Here is a 16,092-nt window from a genome sequence, read left to right on the forward strand (position 1 = left end):
TTTCAAAGGCTATTTTGGTAAATGATTTTGGGTGAAGCTGAAGCTGCATTGTTTATTGCTATTTCAATTCGTTATGAAAGAAATTGAGCAATAATATTGACTCTGGTGGGATTCGAACCCACAGCCTTTGAATGCCTTTTTTAACATTTTCCTAGAAGTCCAATGCGCTATCCATTGCGCCACAGAGCCAACCTGCACCAAGAAACTTTTCAGAAATTCTGAAATAAAATAATGAGCAAGCAACTGATGATCAACTTTACAAAGTTGATAGGATACTATAATCATGGTTACATGTTGAGCATTGCATGGGGAAAAAGATATTCAACATGCCAAACTACATGATACAGTTGGATAAGTCTACTCAAAAGGCCTCTGACGGATAAAATCTTGACAATTTAAAAAACTCCATTTAAGAAGGTTTTGCAATTCTGTCAATGTAATATCTTGTTCATCATGCAATAGAAACTAAAAGAGTACTTCTTCTTAAACATAGCACCCCGCCTGAACAGGGACTTGAACCCTGGACCCTCAGATTAAAAGTCTGATGCTCTACCGACTGAGCTATCCAGGCTCTGCTTACTCTAATCTTCAAATCACATGAAAACAATTTGGAAGGATACCAACCTTACATTTACTGACAATCATTTATTATTATCATTACATATATTGATAATCAATATGTAGAGTTTTATCATGAATTGATATTTCAAGCTTTTGACATCTCAGCATTATATTTTATCTCTTTAAGTCCTGAAATTTGTACCATCTCATTTTCTGCTGATTCGGAATTCATGCTTCTTCATTGACAATACACAATTAAGAAAGGACCAAAAACTCTTACTGCCTAATACATTATATTTTACTCAGTCTACCTGTCAATTTCCTCTTATATGTAGATTATACAATATTTTCTATTCAAGTGGTGTCGGTTGAAAAAAGGGCTTCTTTCAAAGGCCATTTTGGTGAATGATTTCAGAGCAAGAAGAAGCTGCATTATTTATTGCAATTTCAATTCATTATAAAAGAAATGTAGGACAACATTGCCTCTGGTGGGATTCAAAACCACAACTTTTGAATGCCTTCTTTACATTACTCTTGAAAGCCAAAGCACTATCCATTGTGCCACAGAGCCAATCTTTTTAGGAGGTCGGACAGAAATGATCAAATAAAATAATGAGCTAGCAGCTGCTCATCAACTTTATGAAGTTGGTAGGAATCTATGATCCTGGATTTATGTTGAGCATTGAATAGCAAAAATGATATTCAACATGTCAAACCATACAATGCAGTTGGTTAAGTGTTAAGTCGACTCAAAAGGCATAGCACAGATAAAACAGCAAGGAGTTTAACAACTCCATATAAGAAGGTTTTGCAATTCCCTTAATGTAATATCTTATTCATCAAGCAGTGGAAACTTCAAGAGTGCATCTTCTTAAACATAACACACTGCCTGAACAGGAACTTCAAACCTGGACACTCATATTAAAAGTCTGCTGTGCCACTCACTGAACTATCCAGTGTCTACTAACTTTCATCTTTAATTCATCTTAAAACAATGTGGAAGGATACCAACCGACACTATATTTATGAATATGATTGCATATATTGACAAGCATTATGTAGCGTTTGATAGTGAACTGATATTTCAAACTTTTGAAACCTCAGCATTAAATGTCATCTATTTTAAGTCCTGAAATATGTACTATCTCATTTTCTGCTGACTTAGAATTCATGCTTCTTCAGTGACAGTATACAATTGAGAAAGGGCCGAAACTCCTACTATCTAGTAAATTATATTTTCATCAGTACACCTGACAATTTCCTCTTGCATATTGATTATACAATGTTTTCTATTCAAGCACTCTTTGTTTAAAACAGGCCTTCTTTCAAAGGCTATTTTGGTAAATGATTTTGGGTGAAGCTGAAGCTGCATTGTTTATTGCTATTTCAATTCGTTATGAAAGAAATTGAGCAATAATATTGACTCTGGTGGGATTCGAACCCACAGCCTTTGAATGCCTTTTTTAACATTTTCCTAGAAGTCCAATGCGCTATCCATTGCGCCACAGAGCCAACCTGCACCAAGAAACTTTTCAGAAATTCTGAAATAAAATAATGAGCAAGCAACTGATGATCAACTTTACAAAGTTGATAGGATACTATAATCATGGTTACATGTTGAGCATTGCATGGGGAAAAAGATATTCAACATGCCAAACTACATGATACAGTTGGATAAGTCTACTCAAAAGGCCTCTGACGGATAAAATCTTGACAATTTAAAAAACTCCATTTAAGAAGGTTTTGCAATTCTGTCAATGTAATATCTTGTTCATCATGCAATAGAAACTAAAAGAGTACTTCTTCTTAAACATAGCACCCCGCCTGCACAGGGACGTGAACCCTGGACCCTCAGATTAAAAGTCTGATGCTCTACCGACTGAGCTATCCAGGCTCTGCTTACTCTTATCTTCAAATCACATTAAAACAATTTGGAAGGATACCAACCTTACATTTACTGACAATCATTTATTATTATCATTACATATATTGATAATCAATATGTAGAGTTTTATCATGAATTGATATTTCAAGCTTTTGACATCTCAGCATTATATTTTATCTCTTTAAGTCCTGAAATTTGTACCATCTCATTTTCTGCTGATTCGGAATTCATGCTTCTTCATTGACAATACACAATTAAGAAAGGACCAAAAACTCTTACTGCCTAATACATTATATTTTACTCAGTCTACCTGTCAATTTCCTCTTATATGTAGATTATACAATATTTTCTATTCAAGTGGTGTCGGTTGAAAAAAGGGCTTCTTTCAAAGGCCATTTTGGTGAATGATTTCAGAGCAAGAAGAAGCTGCATTATTTATTGCAATTTCAATTCATTATAAAAGAAATGTAGGACAACATTGCCTCTGGTGGGATTCAAAACCACAACTTTTGAATGCCTTCTTTACATTACTCTTGAAAGCCAAAGCACTATCCATTGTGCCACAGAGCCAATCTTTTTAGGAGGTCGGACAGAAATGATCAAATAAAATAATGAGCTAGCAGCTGCTCATCAACTTTATGAAGTTGGTAGGAATCTATGATCCTGGATTTATGTTGAGCATTGAATAGCAAAAATGATATTCAACATGTCAAACCATACAATGCAGTTGGTTAAGTGTTAAGTCGACTCAAAAGGCATAGCACAGATAAAACAGCAAGGAGTTTAACAACTCCATATAAGAAGGTTTTGCAATTCCCTTAATGTAATATCTTATTCATCAAGCAGTGGAAACTTCAAGAGTGCATCTTCTTAAACATAACACACTGCCTGAACAGGAACTTCAAACCTGGACACTCATATTAAAAGTCTGCTGTGCCACTCACTGAACTATCCAGTGTCTACTAACTTTCATCTTCAATTCATCTTAAAACAATGTGGAAGGATACCAACCGACACTACATTTATGAATATGATTGCATATATTGACAAGCATTATGTAGCGTTTGATAGTGAACTGATATTTCAAACTTTTGAAACCTCAGCATTAAATGTCATCTATTTTAAGTCCTGAAATATGTACTATCTCATTTTCTGCTGACTTAGAATTCATGCTTCTTCAGTGACAGTATACAATTGAGAAAGGGCCGAAACTCCTACTATCTAGTAAATTATATTTTCATCAGTACACCTGACAATTTCCTCTTGCATATTGATTATACAATGTTTTCTATTCAAGCACTCTTTGTTTAAAACAGGCCTTCTTTCAAAGGCTATTTTGGTAAATGATTTTGGGTGAAGCTGAAGCTGCATTGTTTATTGCTATTTCAATTCGTTATGAAAGAAATTGAGCAATAATATTGACTCTGGTGGGATTCGAACCCACAGCCTTTGAATGCCTTTTTTAACATTTTCCTAGAAGTCCAATGCGCTATCCATTGCGCCACAGAGCCAACCTGCACCAAGAAACTTTTCAGAAATTCTGAAATAAAATAATGAGCAAGCAACTGATGATCAACTTTACAAAGTTGATAGGATACTATAATCATGGTTACATGTTGAGCATTGCATGGGGAAAAAGATATTCAACATGCCAAACTACATGATACAGTTGGATAAGTCTACTCAAAAGGCCTCTGACGGATAAAATCTTGACAATTTAAAAAACTCCATTTAAGAAGGTTTTGCAATTCTGTCAATGTAATATCTTGTTCATCATGCAATAGAAACTAAAAGAGTACTTCTTCTTAAACATAGCACCCCGCCTGAACAGGGACTTGAACCCTGGACCCTCAGATTAAAAGTCTGATGCTCTACCGACTGAGCTATCCAGGCTCTGCTTACTCTAATCTTCAAATCACATGAAAACAATTTGGAAGGATACCAACCTTACATTTACTGACAATCATTTATTATTATCATTACATATATTGATAATCAATATGTAGAGTTTTATCATGAATTGATATTTCAAGCTTTTGACATCTCAGCATTATATTTTATCTCTTTAAGTCCTGAAATTTGTACCATCTCATTTTCTGCTGATTCGGAATTCATGCTTCTTCATTGACAATACACAATTAAGAAAGGACCAAAAACTCTTACTGCCTAATACATTATATTTTACTCAGTCTACCTGTCAATTTCCTCTTATATGTAGATTATACAATATTTTCTATTCAAGTGGTGTCGGTTGAAAAAAGGGCTTCTTTCAAAGGCCATTTTGGTGAATGATTTCAGAGCAAGAAGAAGCTGCATTATTTATTGCAATTTCAATTCATTATAAAAGAAATGTAGGACAACATTGCCTCTGGTGGGATTCAAAACCACAACTTTTGAATGCCTTCTTTACATTACTCTTGAAAGCCAAAGCACTATCCATTGTGCCACAGAGCCAATCTTTTTAGGAGGTCGGACAGAAATGATCAAATAAAATAATGAGCTAGCAGCTGCTCATCAACTTTATGAAGTTGGTAGGAATCTATGATCCTGGATTTATGTTGAGCATTGAATAGCAAAAATGATATTCAACATGTCAAACCATACAATGCAGTTGGTTAAGTGTTAAGTCGACTCAAAAGGCATAGCACAGATAAAACAGCAAGGAGTTTAACAACTCCATATAAGAAGGTTTTGCAATTCCCTTAATGTAATATCTTATTCATCAAGCAGTGGAAACTTCAAGAGTGCATCTTCTTAAACATAACACACTGCCTGAACAGGAACTTCAAACCTGGACACTCATATTAAAAGTCTGCTGTGCCACTCACTGAACTATCCAGTGTCTACTAACTTTCATCTTTAATTCATCTTAAAACAATGTGGAAGGATACCAACCGACACTATATTTATGAATATGATTGCATATATTGACAAGCATTATGTAGCGTTTGATAGTGAACTGATATTTCAAACTTTTGAAACCTCAGCATTAAATGTCATCTATTTTAAGTCCTGAAATATGTACTATCTCATTTTCTGCTGACTTAGAATTCATGCTTCTTCAGTGACAGTATACAATTGAGAAAGGGCCGAAACTCCTACTATCTAGTAAATTATATTTTCATCAGTACACCTGACAATTTCCTCTTGCATATTGATTATACAATGTTTTCTATTCAAGCACTCTTTGTTTAAAACAGGCCTTCTTTCAAAGGCTATTTTGGTAAATGATTTTGGGTGAAGCTGAAGCTGCATTGTTTATTGCTATTTCAATTCGTTATGAAAGAAATTGAGCAATAATATTGACTCTGGTGGGATTCGAACCCACAGCCTTTGAATGCCTTTTTTAACATTTTCCTAGAAGTCCAATGCGCTATCCATTGCGCCACAGAGCCAACCTGCACCAAGAAACTTTTCAGAAATTCTGAAATAAAATAATGAGCAAGCAACTGATGATCAACTTTACAAAGTTGATAGGATACTATAATCATGGTTACATGTTGAGCATTGCATGGGGAAAAAGATATTCAACATGCCAAACTACATGATACAGTTGGATAAGTCTACTCAAAAGGCCTCTGACGGATAAAATCTTGACAATTTAAAAAACTCCATTTAAGAAGGTTTTGCAATTCTGTCAATGTAATATCTTGTTCATCATGCAATAGAAACTAAAAGAGTACTTCTTCTTAAACATAGCACCCCGCCTGCACAGGGACGTGAACCCTGGACCCTCAGATTAAAAGTCTGATGCTCTACCGACTGAGCTATCCAGGCTCTGCTTACTCTTATCTTCAAATCACATTAAAACAATTTGGAAGGATACCAACCTTACATTTACTGACAATCATTTATTATTATCATTACATATATTGATAATCAATATGTAGAGTTTTATCATGAATTGATATTTCAAGCTTTTGACATCTCAGCATTATATTTTATCTCTTTAAGTCCTGAAATTTGTACCATCTCATTTTCTGCTGATTCGGAATTCATGCTTCTTCATTGACAATACACAATTAAGAAAGGACCAAAAACTCTTACTGCCTAATACATTATATTTTACTCAGTCTACCTGTCAATTTCCTCTTATATGTAGATTATACAATATTTTCTATTCAAGTGGTGTCGGTTGAAAAAAGGGCTTCTTTCAAAGGCCATTTTGGTGAATGATTTCAGAGCAAGAAGAAGCTGCATTATTTATTGCAATTTCAATTCATTATAAAAGAAATGTAGGACAACATTGCCTCTGGTGGGATTCAAAACCACAACTTTTGAATGCCTTCTTTACATTACTCTTGAAAGCCAAAGCACTATCCATTGTGCCACAGAGCCAATCTTTTTAGGAGGTCGGACAGAAATGATCAAATAAAATAATGAGCTAGCAGCTGCTCATCAACTTTATGAAGTTGGTAGGAATCTATGATCCTGGATTTATGTTGAGCATTGAATAGCAAAAATGATATTCAACATGTCAAACCATACAATGCAGTTGGTTAAGTGTTAAGTCGACTCAAAAGGCATAGCACAGATAAAACAGCAAGGAGTTTAACAACTCCATATAAGAAGGTTTTGCAATTCCCTTAATGTAATATCTTATTCATCAAGCAGTGGAAACTTCAAGAGTGCATCTTCTTAAACATAACACACTGCTTGAACAGGAACTTCAAACCTGGACACTCATATTAAAAGTCTGCTGTGCCACTCACTGAACTATCCAGTGTCTATTAACTTTCATCTTCAATTCATCTTAAAACAATGTGGAAGGATACCAACCGACACTATATTTATGAATATGATTGCATATATTGACAAGCATTATGTAGCGTTTGATAGTGAACTGATATTTCAAACTTTTGAAACCTCAGCATTAAATGTCATCTATTTTAAGTCCTGAAATATGTACTATCTCATTTTCTGCTGACTTAGAATTCATGCTTCTTCAGTGACAGTATACAATTGAGAAAGGGCCGAAACTCCTACTATCTAGTAAATTATATTTTCATCAGTACACCTGACAATTTCCTCTTGCATATTGATTATACAATGTTTTCTATTCAAGCACTCTTTGTTTAAAACAGGCCTTCTTTCAAAGGCTATTTTGGTAAATGATTTTGGGTGAAGCTGAAGCTGCATTGTTTATTGCTATTTCAATTCGTTATGAAAGAAATTGAGCAATAATATTGACTCTGGTGGGATTCGAACCCACAGCCTTTGAATGCCTTTTTTAACATTTTCCTAGAAGTCCAATGCGCTATCCATTGCGCCACAGAGCCAACCTGCACCAAGAAACTTTTCAGAAATTCTGAAATAAAATAATGAGCAAGCAACTGATGATCAACTTTACAAAGTTGATAGGATACTATAATCATGGTTACATGTTGAGCATTGCATGGGGAAAAAGATATTCAACATGCCAAACTACATGATACAGTTGGATAAGTCTACTCAAAAGGCCTCTGACGGATAAAATCTTGACAATTTAAAAAACTCCATTTAAGAAGGTTTTGCAATTCTGTCAATGTAATATCTTGTTCATCATGCAATAGAAACTAAAAGAGTACTTCTTCTTAAACATAGCACCCCGCCTGCACAGGGACGTGAACCCTGGACCCTCAGATTAAAAGTCTGATGCTCTACCGACTGAGCTATCCAGGCTCTGCTTACTCTAATCTTCAAATCACATTAAAACAATTTGGAAGGATACCAACCTTACATTTACTGACAATCATTTATTATTATCATTACATATATTGATAATCAATATGTAGAGTTTTATCATGAATTGATATTTCAAGCTTTTGACATCTCAGCATTATATTTTATCTCTTTAAGTCCTGAAATTTGTACCATCTCATTTTCTGCTGATTCGGAATTCATGCTTCTTCATTGACAATACACAATTAAGAAAGGACCAAAAACTCTTACTGCCTAATACATTATATTTTACTCAGTCTACCTGTCAATTTCCTCTTATATGTAGATTATACAATATTTTCTATTCAAGTGGTGTCGGTTGAAAAAAGGGCTTCTTTCAAAGGCCATTTTGGTGAATGATTTCAGAGCAAGAAGAAGCTGCATTATTTATTGCAATTTCAATTCATTATAAAAGAAATGTAGGACAACATTGCCTCTGGTGGGATTCAAAACCACAACTTTTGAATGCCTTCTTTACATTACTCTTGAAAGCCAAAGCACTATCCATTGTGCCACAGAGCCAATCTTTTTAGGAGGTCGGACAGAAATGATCAAATAAAATAATGAGCTAGCAGCTGCTCATCAACTTTATGAAGTTGTTAGGAATCTATGATCCTGGATTTATGTTGAGCATTGAATAGCAAAAATGATATTCAACATGTCAAACCATACAATGCAGTTGGTTAAGTGTTAAGTCGACTCAAAAGGCATAGCACAGATAAAACAGCAAGGAGTTTAACAACTCCATATAAGAAGGTTTTGCAATTCCCTTAATGTAATATCTTATTCATCAAGCAGTGGAAACTTCAAGAGTGCATCTTCTTAAACATAACACACTGCCTGAACAGGAACTTCAAACCTGGACACTCATATTAAAAGTCTGCTGTGCCACTCACTGAACTATCCAGTGTCTACTAACTTTCATCTTCAATTCATCTTAAAACAATGTGGAAGGATTCCAACCGACACTATATTTATGAATATGATTGCATATATTGACAAGCATTATGTAGCGTTTGATAGTGAACTGATATTTCAAACTTTTGAAACCTCAGCATTAAATGTCATCTATTTTAAGTCCTGAAATATGTACTATCTCATTTTCTGCTGACTTAGAATTCATGCTTCTTCAGTGACAGTATACAATTGAGAAAGGGCCGAAACTCCTACTATCTAGTAAATTATATTTTCATCAGTACACCTGACAATTTCCTCTTGCATATTGATTATACAATGTTTTCTATTCAAGCACTCTTTGTTTAAAACAGGCCTTCTTTCAAAGGCTATTTTGGTAAATGATTTTGGGTGAAGCTGAAGCTGCATTGTTTATTGCTATTTCAATTCGTTATGAAAGAAATTGAGCAATAATATTGACTCTGGTGGGATTCGAACCCACAGCCTTTGAATGCCTTTTTTAACATTTTCCTAGAAGTCCAATGCGCTATCCATTGCGCCACAGAGCCAACCTGCACCAAGAAACTTTTCAGAAATTCTGAAATAAAATAATGAGCAAGCAACTGATGATCAACTTTACAAAGTTGATAGGATACTATAATCATGGTTACATGTTGAGCATTGCATGGGGAAAAAGATATTCAACATGCCAAACTACATGATACAGTTGGATAAGTCTACTCAAAAGGCCTCTGACGGATAAAATCTTGACAATTTAAAAAACTCCATTTAAGAAGGTTTTGCAATTCTGTCAATGTAATATCTTGTTCATCATGCAATAGAAACTAAAAGAGTACTTCTTCTTAAACATAGCACCCCGCCTGCACAGGGACGTGAACCCTGGACCCTCAGATTAAAAGTCTGATGCTCTACCGACTGAGCTATCCAGGCTCTGCTTACTCTTATCTTCAAATCACATTAAAACAATTTGGAAGGATACCAACCTTACATTTACTGACAATCATTTATTATTATCATTACATATATTGATAATCAATATGTAGAGTTTTATCATGAATTGATATTTCAAGCTTTTGACATCTCAGCATTATATTTTATCTCTTTAAGTCCTGAAATTTGTACCATCTCATTTTCTGCTGATTCGGAATTCATGCTTCTTCATTGACAATACACAATTAAGAAAGGACCAAAAACTCTTACTGCCTAATACATTATATTTTACTCAGTCTACCTGTCAATTTCCTCTTATATGTAGATTATACAATATTTTCTATTCAAGTGGTGTCGGTTGAAAAAAGGGCTTCTTTCAAAGGCCATTTTGGTGAATGATTTCAGAGCAAGAAGAAGCTGCATTATTTATTGCAATTTCAATTCATTATAAAAGAAATGTAGGACAACATTGCCTCTGGTGGGATTCAAAACCACAACTTTTGAATGCCTTCTTTACATTACTCTTGAAAGCCAAAGCACTATCCATTGTGCCACAGAGCCAATCTTTTTAGGAGGTCGGACAGAAATGATCAAATAAAATAATGAGCTAGCAGCTGCTCATCAACTTTATGAAGTTGGTAGGAATCTATGATCCTGGATTTATGTTGAGCATTGAATAGCAAAAATGATATTCAACATGTCAAACCATACAATGCAGTTGGTTAAGTGTTAAGTCGACTCAAAAGGCATAGCACAGATAAAACAGCAAGGAGTTTAACAACTCCATATAAGAAGGTTTTGCAATTCCCTTAATGTAATATCTTATTCATCAAGCAGTGGAAACTTCAAGAGTGCATCTTCTTAAACATAACACACTGCCTGAACAGGAACTTCAAACCTGGACACTCATATTAAAAGTCTGCTGTGCCACTCACTGAACTATCCAGTGTCTACTAACTTTCATCTTCAATTCATCTTAAAACAATGTGGAAGGATACCAACCGACACTACATTTATGAATATGATTGCATATATTGACAAGCATTATGTAGCGTTTGATAGTGAACTGATATTTCAAACTTTTGAAACCTCAGCATTAAATGTCATCTATTTTAAGTCCTGAAATATGTACTATCTCATTTTCTGCTGACTTAGAATTCATGCTTCTTCAGTGACAGTATACAATTGAGAAAGGGCCGAAACTCCTACTATCTAGTAAATTATATTTTCATCAGTACACCTGACAATTTCCTCTTGCATATTGATTATACAATGTTTTCTATTCAAGCACTCTTTGTTTAAAACAGGCCTTCTTTCAAAGGCTATTTTGGTAAATGATTTTGGGTGAAGCTGAAGCTGCATTGTTTATTGCTATTTCAATTCGTTATGAAAGAAATTGAGCAATAATATTGACTCTGGTGGGATTCGAACCCACAGCCTTTGAATGCCTTTTTTAACATTTTCCTAGAAGTCCAATGCGCTATCCATTGCGCCACAGAGCCAACCTGCACCAAGAAACTTTTCAGAAATTCTGAAATAAAATAATGAGCAAGCAACTGATGATCAACTTTACAAAGTTGATAGGATACTATAATCATGGTTACATGTTGAGCATTGCATGGGGAAAAAGATATTCAACATGCCAAACTACATGATACAGTTGGATAAGTCTACTCAAAAGGCCTCTGACGGATAAAATCTTGACAATTTAAAAAACTCCATTTAAGAAGGTTTTGCAATTCTGTCAATGTAATATCTTGTTCATCATGCAATAGAAACTAAAAGAGTACTTCTTCTTAAACATAGCACCCCGCCTGAACAGGGACTTGAACCCTGGACCCTCAGATTAAAAGTCTGATGCTCTACCGACTGAGCTATCCAGGCTCTGCTTACTCTAATCTTCAAATCACATGAAAACAATTTGGAAGGATACCAACCTTACATTTACTGACAATCATTTATTATTATCATTACATATATTGATAATCAATATGTAGAGTTTTATCATGAATTGATATTTCAAGCTTTTGACATCTCAGCATTATATTTTATCTCTTTAAGTCCTGAAATTTGTACCATCTCATTTTCTGCTGATTCGGAATTCATGCTTCTTCATTGACAATACACAATTAAGAAAGGACCAAAAACTCTTACTGCCTAATACATTATATTTTACTCAGTCTACCTGTCAATTTCCTCTTATATGTAGATTATACAATATTTTCTATTCAAGTGGTGTCGGTTGAAAAAAGGGCTTCTTTCAAAGGCCATTTTGGTGAATGATTTCAGAGCAAGAAGAAGCTGCATTATTTATTGCAATTTCAATTCATTATAAAAGAAATGTAGGACAACATTGCCTCTGGTGGGATTCAAAACCACAACTTTTGAATGCCTTCTTTACATTACTCTTGAAAGCCAAAGCACTATCCATTGTGCCACAGAGCCAATCTTTTTAGGAGGTCGGACAGAAATGATCAAATAAAATAATGAGCTAGCAGCTGCTCATCAACTTTATGAAGTTGGTAGGAATCTATGATCCTGGATTTATGTTGAGCATTGAATAGCAAAAATGATATTCAACATGTCAAACCATACAATGCAGTTGGTTAAGTGTTAAGTCGACTCAAAAGGCATAGCACAGATAAAACAGCAAGGAGTTTAACAACTCCATATAAGAAGGTTTTGCAATTCCCTTAATGTAATATCTTATTCATCAAGCAGTGGAAACTTCAAGAGTGCATCTTCTTAAACATAACACACTGCCTGAACAGGAACTTCAAACCTGGACACTCATATTAAAAGTCTGCTGTGCCACTCACTGAACTATCCAGTGTCTACTAACTTTCATCTTTAATTCATCTTAAAACAATGTGGAAGGATACCAACCGACACTATATTTATGAATATGATTGCATATATTGACAAGCATTATGTAGCGTTTGATAGTGAACTGATATTTCAAACTTTTGAAACCTCAGCATTAAATGTCATCTATTTTAAGTCCTGAAATATGTACTATCTCATTTTCTGCTGACTTAGAATTCATGCTTCTTCAGTGACAGTATACAATTGAGAAAGGGCCGAAACTCCTACTATCTAGTAAATTATATTTTCATCAGTACACCTGACAATTTCCTCTTGCATATTGATTATACAATGTTTTCTATTCAAGCACTCTTTGTTTAAAACAGGCCTTCTTTCAAAGGCTATTTTGGTAAATGATTTTGGGTGAAGCTGAAGCTGCATTGTTTATTGCTATTTCAATTCGTTATGAAAGAAATTGAGCAATAATATTGACTCTGGTGGTATTCGAACCCACAGCCTTTGAATGCCTTTTTTAACATTTTCCTAGAAGTCCAATGCGCTATCCATTGCGCCACAGAGCCAACCTGCACCAAGAAACTTTTCAGAAATTCTGAAATAAAATAATGAGCAAGCAACTGATGATCAACTTTACAAAGTTGATAGGATACTATAATCATGGTTACATGTTGAGCATTGCATGGGGAAAAAGATATTCAACATGCCAAACTACATGATACAGTTGGATAAGTCTACTCAAAAGGCCTCTGACGGATAAAATCTTGACAATTTAAAAAACTCCATTTAAGAAGGTTTTGCAATTCTGTCAATGTAATATCTTGTTCATCATGCAATAGAAACTAAAAGAGTACTTCTTCTTAAACATAGCACCCCGCCTGCACAGGGACGTGAACCCTGGACCCTCAGATTAAAAGTCTGATGCTCTACCGACTGAGCTATCCAGGCTCTGCTTACTCTAATCTTCAAATCACATTAAAACAATTTGGAAGGATACCAACCTTACATTTACTGACAATCATTTATTATTATCATTACATATATTGATAATCAATATGTAGAGTTTTATCATGAATTGATATTTCAAGCTTTTGACATCTCAGCATTATATTTTATCTCTTTAAGTCCTGAAATTTGTACCATCTCATTTTCTGCTGATTCGGAATTCATGCTTCTTCATTGACAATACACAATTAAGAAAGGACCAAAAACTCTTACTGCCTAATACATTATATTTTACTCAGTCTACCTGTCAATTTCCTCTTATATGTAGATTATACAATATTTTCTATTCAAGTGGTGTCGGTTGAAAAAAGGGCTTCTTTCAAAGGCCATTTTGGTGAATGATTTCAGAGCAAGAAGAAGCTGCATTATTTATTGCAATTTCAATTCATTATAAAAGAAATGTAGGACAACATTGCCTCTGGTGGGATTCAAAACCACAACTTTTGAATGCCTTCTTTACATTACTCTTGAAAGCCAAAGCACTATCCATTGTGCCACAGAGCCAATCTTTTTAGGAGGTCGGACAGAAATGATCAAATAAAATAATGAGCTAGCAGCTGCTCATCAACTTTATGAAGTTGGTAGGAATCTATGATCCTGGATTTATGTTGAGCATTGAATAGCAAAAATGATATTCAACATGTCAAACCATACAATGCAGTTGGTTAAGTGTTAAGTCGACTCAAAAGGCATAGCACAGATAAAACAGCAAGGAGTTTAACAACTCCATATAAGAAGGTTTTGCAATTCCCTTAATGTAATATCTTATTCATCAAGCAGTGGAAACTTCAAGAGTGCATCTTCTTAAACATAACACACTGCCTGAACAGGAACTTCAAACCTGGACACTCATATTAAAAGTCTGCTGTGCCACTCACTGAACTATCCAGTGTCTACTAACTTTCATCTTCAATTCATCTTAAAACAATGTGGAAGGATACCAACCGACACTATATTTATGAATATGATTGCATATATTGACAAGCATTATGTAGCGTTTGATAGTGAACTGATATTTCAAACTTTTGAAACCTCAGCATTAAATGTCATCTATTTTAAGTCCTGAAATATGTACTATCTCATTTTCTGCTGACTTAGAATTCATGCTTCTTCAGTGACAGTATACAATTGAGAAAGGGCCGAAACTCCTACTATCTAGTAAATTATATTTTCATCAGTACACCTGACAATTTCCTCTTGCATATTGATTATACAATGTTTTCTATTCAAGCACTCTTTGTTTAAAACAGGCCTTCTTTCAAAGGCTATTTTGGTAAATGATTTTGGGTGAAGCTGAAGCTGCATTGTTTATTGCTATTTCAATTCGTTATGAAAGAAATTGAGCAATAATATTGACTCTGGTGGGATTCGAACCCACAGCCTTTGAATGCCTTTTTTAACATTTTCCTAGAAGTCCAATGCGCTATCCATTGCGCCACAGAGCCAACCTGCACCAAGAAACTTTTCAGAAATTCTGAAATAAAATAATGAGCAAGCAACTGATGATCAACTTTACAAAGTTGATAGGATACTATAATCATGGTTACATGTTGAGCATTGCATGGGGAAAAAGATATTCAACATGCCAAACTACATGATACAGTTGGATAAGTCTACTCAAAAGGCCTCTGACGGATAAAATCTTGACAATTTAAAAAACTCCATTTAAGAAGGTTTTGCAATTCTGTCAATGTAATATCTTGTTCATCATGCAATAGAAACTAAAAGAGTACTTCTTCTTAAACATAGCACCCCGCCTGCACAGGGACGTGAACCCTGGACCCTCAGATTAAAAGTCTGATGCTCTACCGACTGAGCTATCCAGGCTCTGCTTACTCTAATCTTCAAATCACATTAAAACAATTTGGAAGGATACCAACCTTACATTTACTGACAATCATTTATTATTATCATTACATATATTGATAATCAATATGTAGAGTTTTATCATGAATTGATATTTCAAGCTTTTGACATCTCAGCATTATATTTTATCTCTTTAAGTCCTGAAATTTGTACCATCTCATTTTCTGCTGATTCGGAATTCATGCTTCTTCATTGACAATACACAATTAAGAAAGGACCAAAAACTCTTACTGCCTAATACATTATATTTTACTCAGTCTACCTGTCAATTTCCTCTTATATGTAGATTATACAATATTTTCTATTCAAGTGGTGTCGGTTGAAAAAAGGGCTTCTTTCAAAGGCCATTTTGGTGAATGATTTCAGAGCAAGAAGAAGCTGCATTATTTATTGCAATTTCAATTCATTAT

General features: G+C 34.6%; 18 non-coding genes across 18 annotated transcripts; all 18 read right to left on the reverse strand.

Annotated features, from left to right (window-relative positions):
- Positions 1 to 97: 97 nt before the first annotated feature.
- Positions 98 to 189, reverse strand: TRNAR-UCU (transfer RNA arginine (anticodon UCU)). The gene is given in 2 exon segments: positions 98 to 133; positions 153 to 189. It is a non-coding gene; the product is annotated as a tRNA-Arg (tRNA).
- A 309-nt stretch (positions 190 to 498) lies between these two features.
- Positions 499 to 571, reverse strand: TRNAK-UUU (transfer RNA lysine (anticodon UUU)). The gene has a single exon. It is a non-coding gene; the product is annotated as a tRNA-Lys (tRNA).
- Positions 572 to 1,981: 1,410 nt separating this feature from the next.
- Positions 1,982 to 2,073, reverse strand: TRNAR-UCU (transfer RNA arginine (anticodon UCU)). The gene is given in 2 exon segments: positions 1,982 to 2,017; positions 2,037 to 2,073. It is a non-coding gene; the product is annotated as a tRNA-Arg (tRNA).
- Positions 2,074 to 2,382: 309 nt separating this feature from the next.
- TRNAK-UUU (transfer RNA lysine (anticodon UUU)) lies at positions 2,383 to 2,455 on the reverse strand. Its single transcript has one exon. It is a non-coding gene; the product is annotated as a tRNA-Lys (tRNA).
- Positions 2,456 to 3,865: 1,410 nt separating this feature from the next.
- TRNAR-UCU (transfer RNA arginine (anticodon UCU)) lies at positions 3,866 to 3,957 on the reverse strand. Its single transcript is given in 2 exon segments — positions 3,866 to 3,901; positions 3,921 to 3,957. It is a non-coding gene; the product is annotated as a tRNA-Arg (tRNA).
- A 309-nt stretch (positions 3,958 to 4,266) lies between these two features.
- On the reverse strand, positions 4,267 to 4,339 carry TRNAK-UUU (transfer RNA lysine (anticodon UUU)). Its single transcript has one exon. It is a non-coding gene; the product is annotated as a tRNA-Lys (tRNA).
- Positions 4,340 to 5,749: 1,410 nt separating this feature from the next.
- TRNAR-UCU (transfer RNA arginine (anticodon UCU)) lies at positions 5,750 to 5,841 on the reverse strand. Its single transcript is given in 2 exon segments — positions 5,750 to 5,785; positions 5,805 to 5,841. It is a non-coding gene; the product is annotated as a tRNA-Arg (tRNA).
- Positions 5,842 to 6,150: 309 nt separating this feature from the next.
- Positions 6,151 to 6,223, reverse strand: TRNAK-UUU (transfer RNA lysine (anticodon UUU)). Its single transcript has one exon. It is a non-coding gene; the product is annotated as a tRNA-Lys (tRNA).
- Positions 6,224 to 7,633: 1,410 nt separating this feature from the next.
- On the reverse strand, positions 7,634 to 7,725 carry TRNAR-UCU (transfer RNA arginine (anticodon UCU)). Its single transcript is given in 2 exon segments — positions 7,634 to 7,669; positions 7,689 to 7,725. It is a non-coding gene; the product is annotated as a tRNA-Arg (tRNA).
- Positions 7,726 to 8,034: 309 nt separating this feature from the next.
- On the reverse strand, positions 8,035 to 8,107 carry TRNAK-UUU (transfer RNA lysine (anticodon UUU)). The gene has a single exon. It is a non-coding gene; the product is annotated as a tRNA-Lys (tRNA).
- A 1,410-nt stretch (positions 8,108 to 9,517) lies between these two features.
- Positions 9,518 to 9,609, reverse strand: TRNAR-UCU (transfer RNA arginine (anticodon UCU)). The gene is given in 2 exon segments: positions 9,518 to 9,553; positions 9,573 to 9,609. It is a non-coding gene; the product is annotated as a tRNA-Arg (tRNA).
- A 309-nt stretch (positions 9,610 to 9,918) lies between these two features.
- TRNAK-UUU (transfer RNA lysine (anticodon UUU)) lies at positions 9,919 to 9,991 on the reverse strand. Its single transcript has one exon. It is a non-coding gene; the product is annotated as a tRNA-Lys (tRNA).
- A 1,410-nt stretch (positions 9,992 to 11,401) lies between these two features.
- Positions 11,402 to 11,493, reverse strand: TRNAR-UCU (transfer RNA arginine (anticodon UCU)). The gene is given in 2 exon segments: positions 11,402 to 11,437; positions 11,457 to 11,493. It is a non-coding gene; the product is annotated as a tRNA-Arg (tRNA).
- A 309-nt stretch (positions 11,494 to 11,802) lies between these two features.
- On the reverse strand, positions 11,803 to 11,875 carry TRNAK-UUU (transfer RNA lysine (anticodon UUU)). The gene has a single exon. It is a non-coding gene; the product is annotated as a tRNA-Lys (tRNA).
- A 1,410-nt stretch (positions 11,876 to 13,285) lies between these two features.
- Positions 13,286 to 13,377, reverse strand: TRNAR-UCU (transfer RNA arginine (anticodon UCU)). Its single transcript is given in 2 exon segments — positions 13,286 to 13,321; positions 13,341 to 13,377. It is a non-coding gene; the product is annotated as a tRNA-Arg (tRNA).
- A 309-nt stretch (positions 13,378 to 13,686) lies between these two features.
- On the reverse strand, positions 13,687 to 13,759 carry TRNAK-UUU (transfer RNA lysine (anticodon UUU)). Its single transcript has one exon. It is a non-coding gene; the product is annotated as a tRNA-Lys (tRNA).
- A 1,410-nt stretch (positions 13,760 to 15,169) lies between these two features.
- TRNAR-UCU (transfer RNA arginine (anticodon UCU)) lies at positions 15,170 to 15,261 on the reverse strand. Its single transcript is given in 2 exon segments — positions 15,170 to 15,205; positions 15,225 to 15,261. It is a non-coding gene; the product is annotated as a tRNA-Arg (tRNA).
- Positions 15,262 to 15,570: 309 nt separating this feature from the next.
- TRNAK-UUU (transfer RNA lysine (anticodon UUU)) lies at positions 15,571 to 15,643 on the reverse strand. The gene has a single exon. It is a non-coding gene; the product is annotated as a tRNA-Lys (tRNA).
- Positions 15,644 to 16,092: the final 449 nt, after the last annotated feature.

Source organism: Pleurodeles waltl, chromosome 4_2 (assembly GCF_031143425.1).
Source record: "Pleurodeles waltl isolate 20211129_DDA chromosome 4_2, aPleWal1.hap1.20221129, whole genome shotgun sequence".
Classification (NCBI taxonomy): domain Eukaryota; kingdom Metazoa; phylum Chordata; class Amphibia; order Caudata; family Salamandridae; genus Pleurodeles; species Pleurodeles waltl.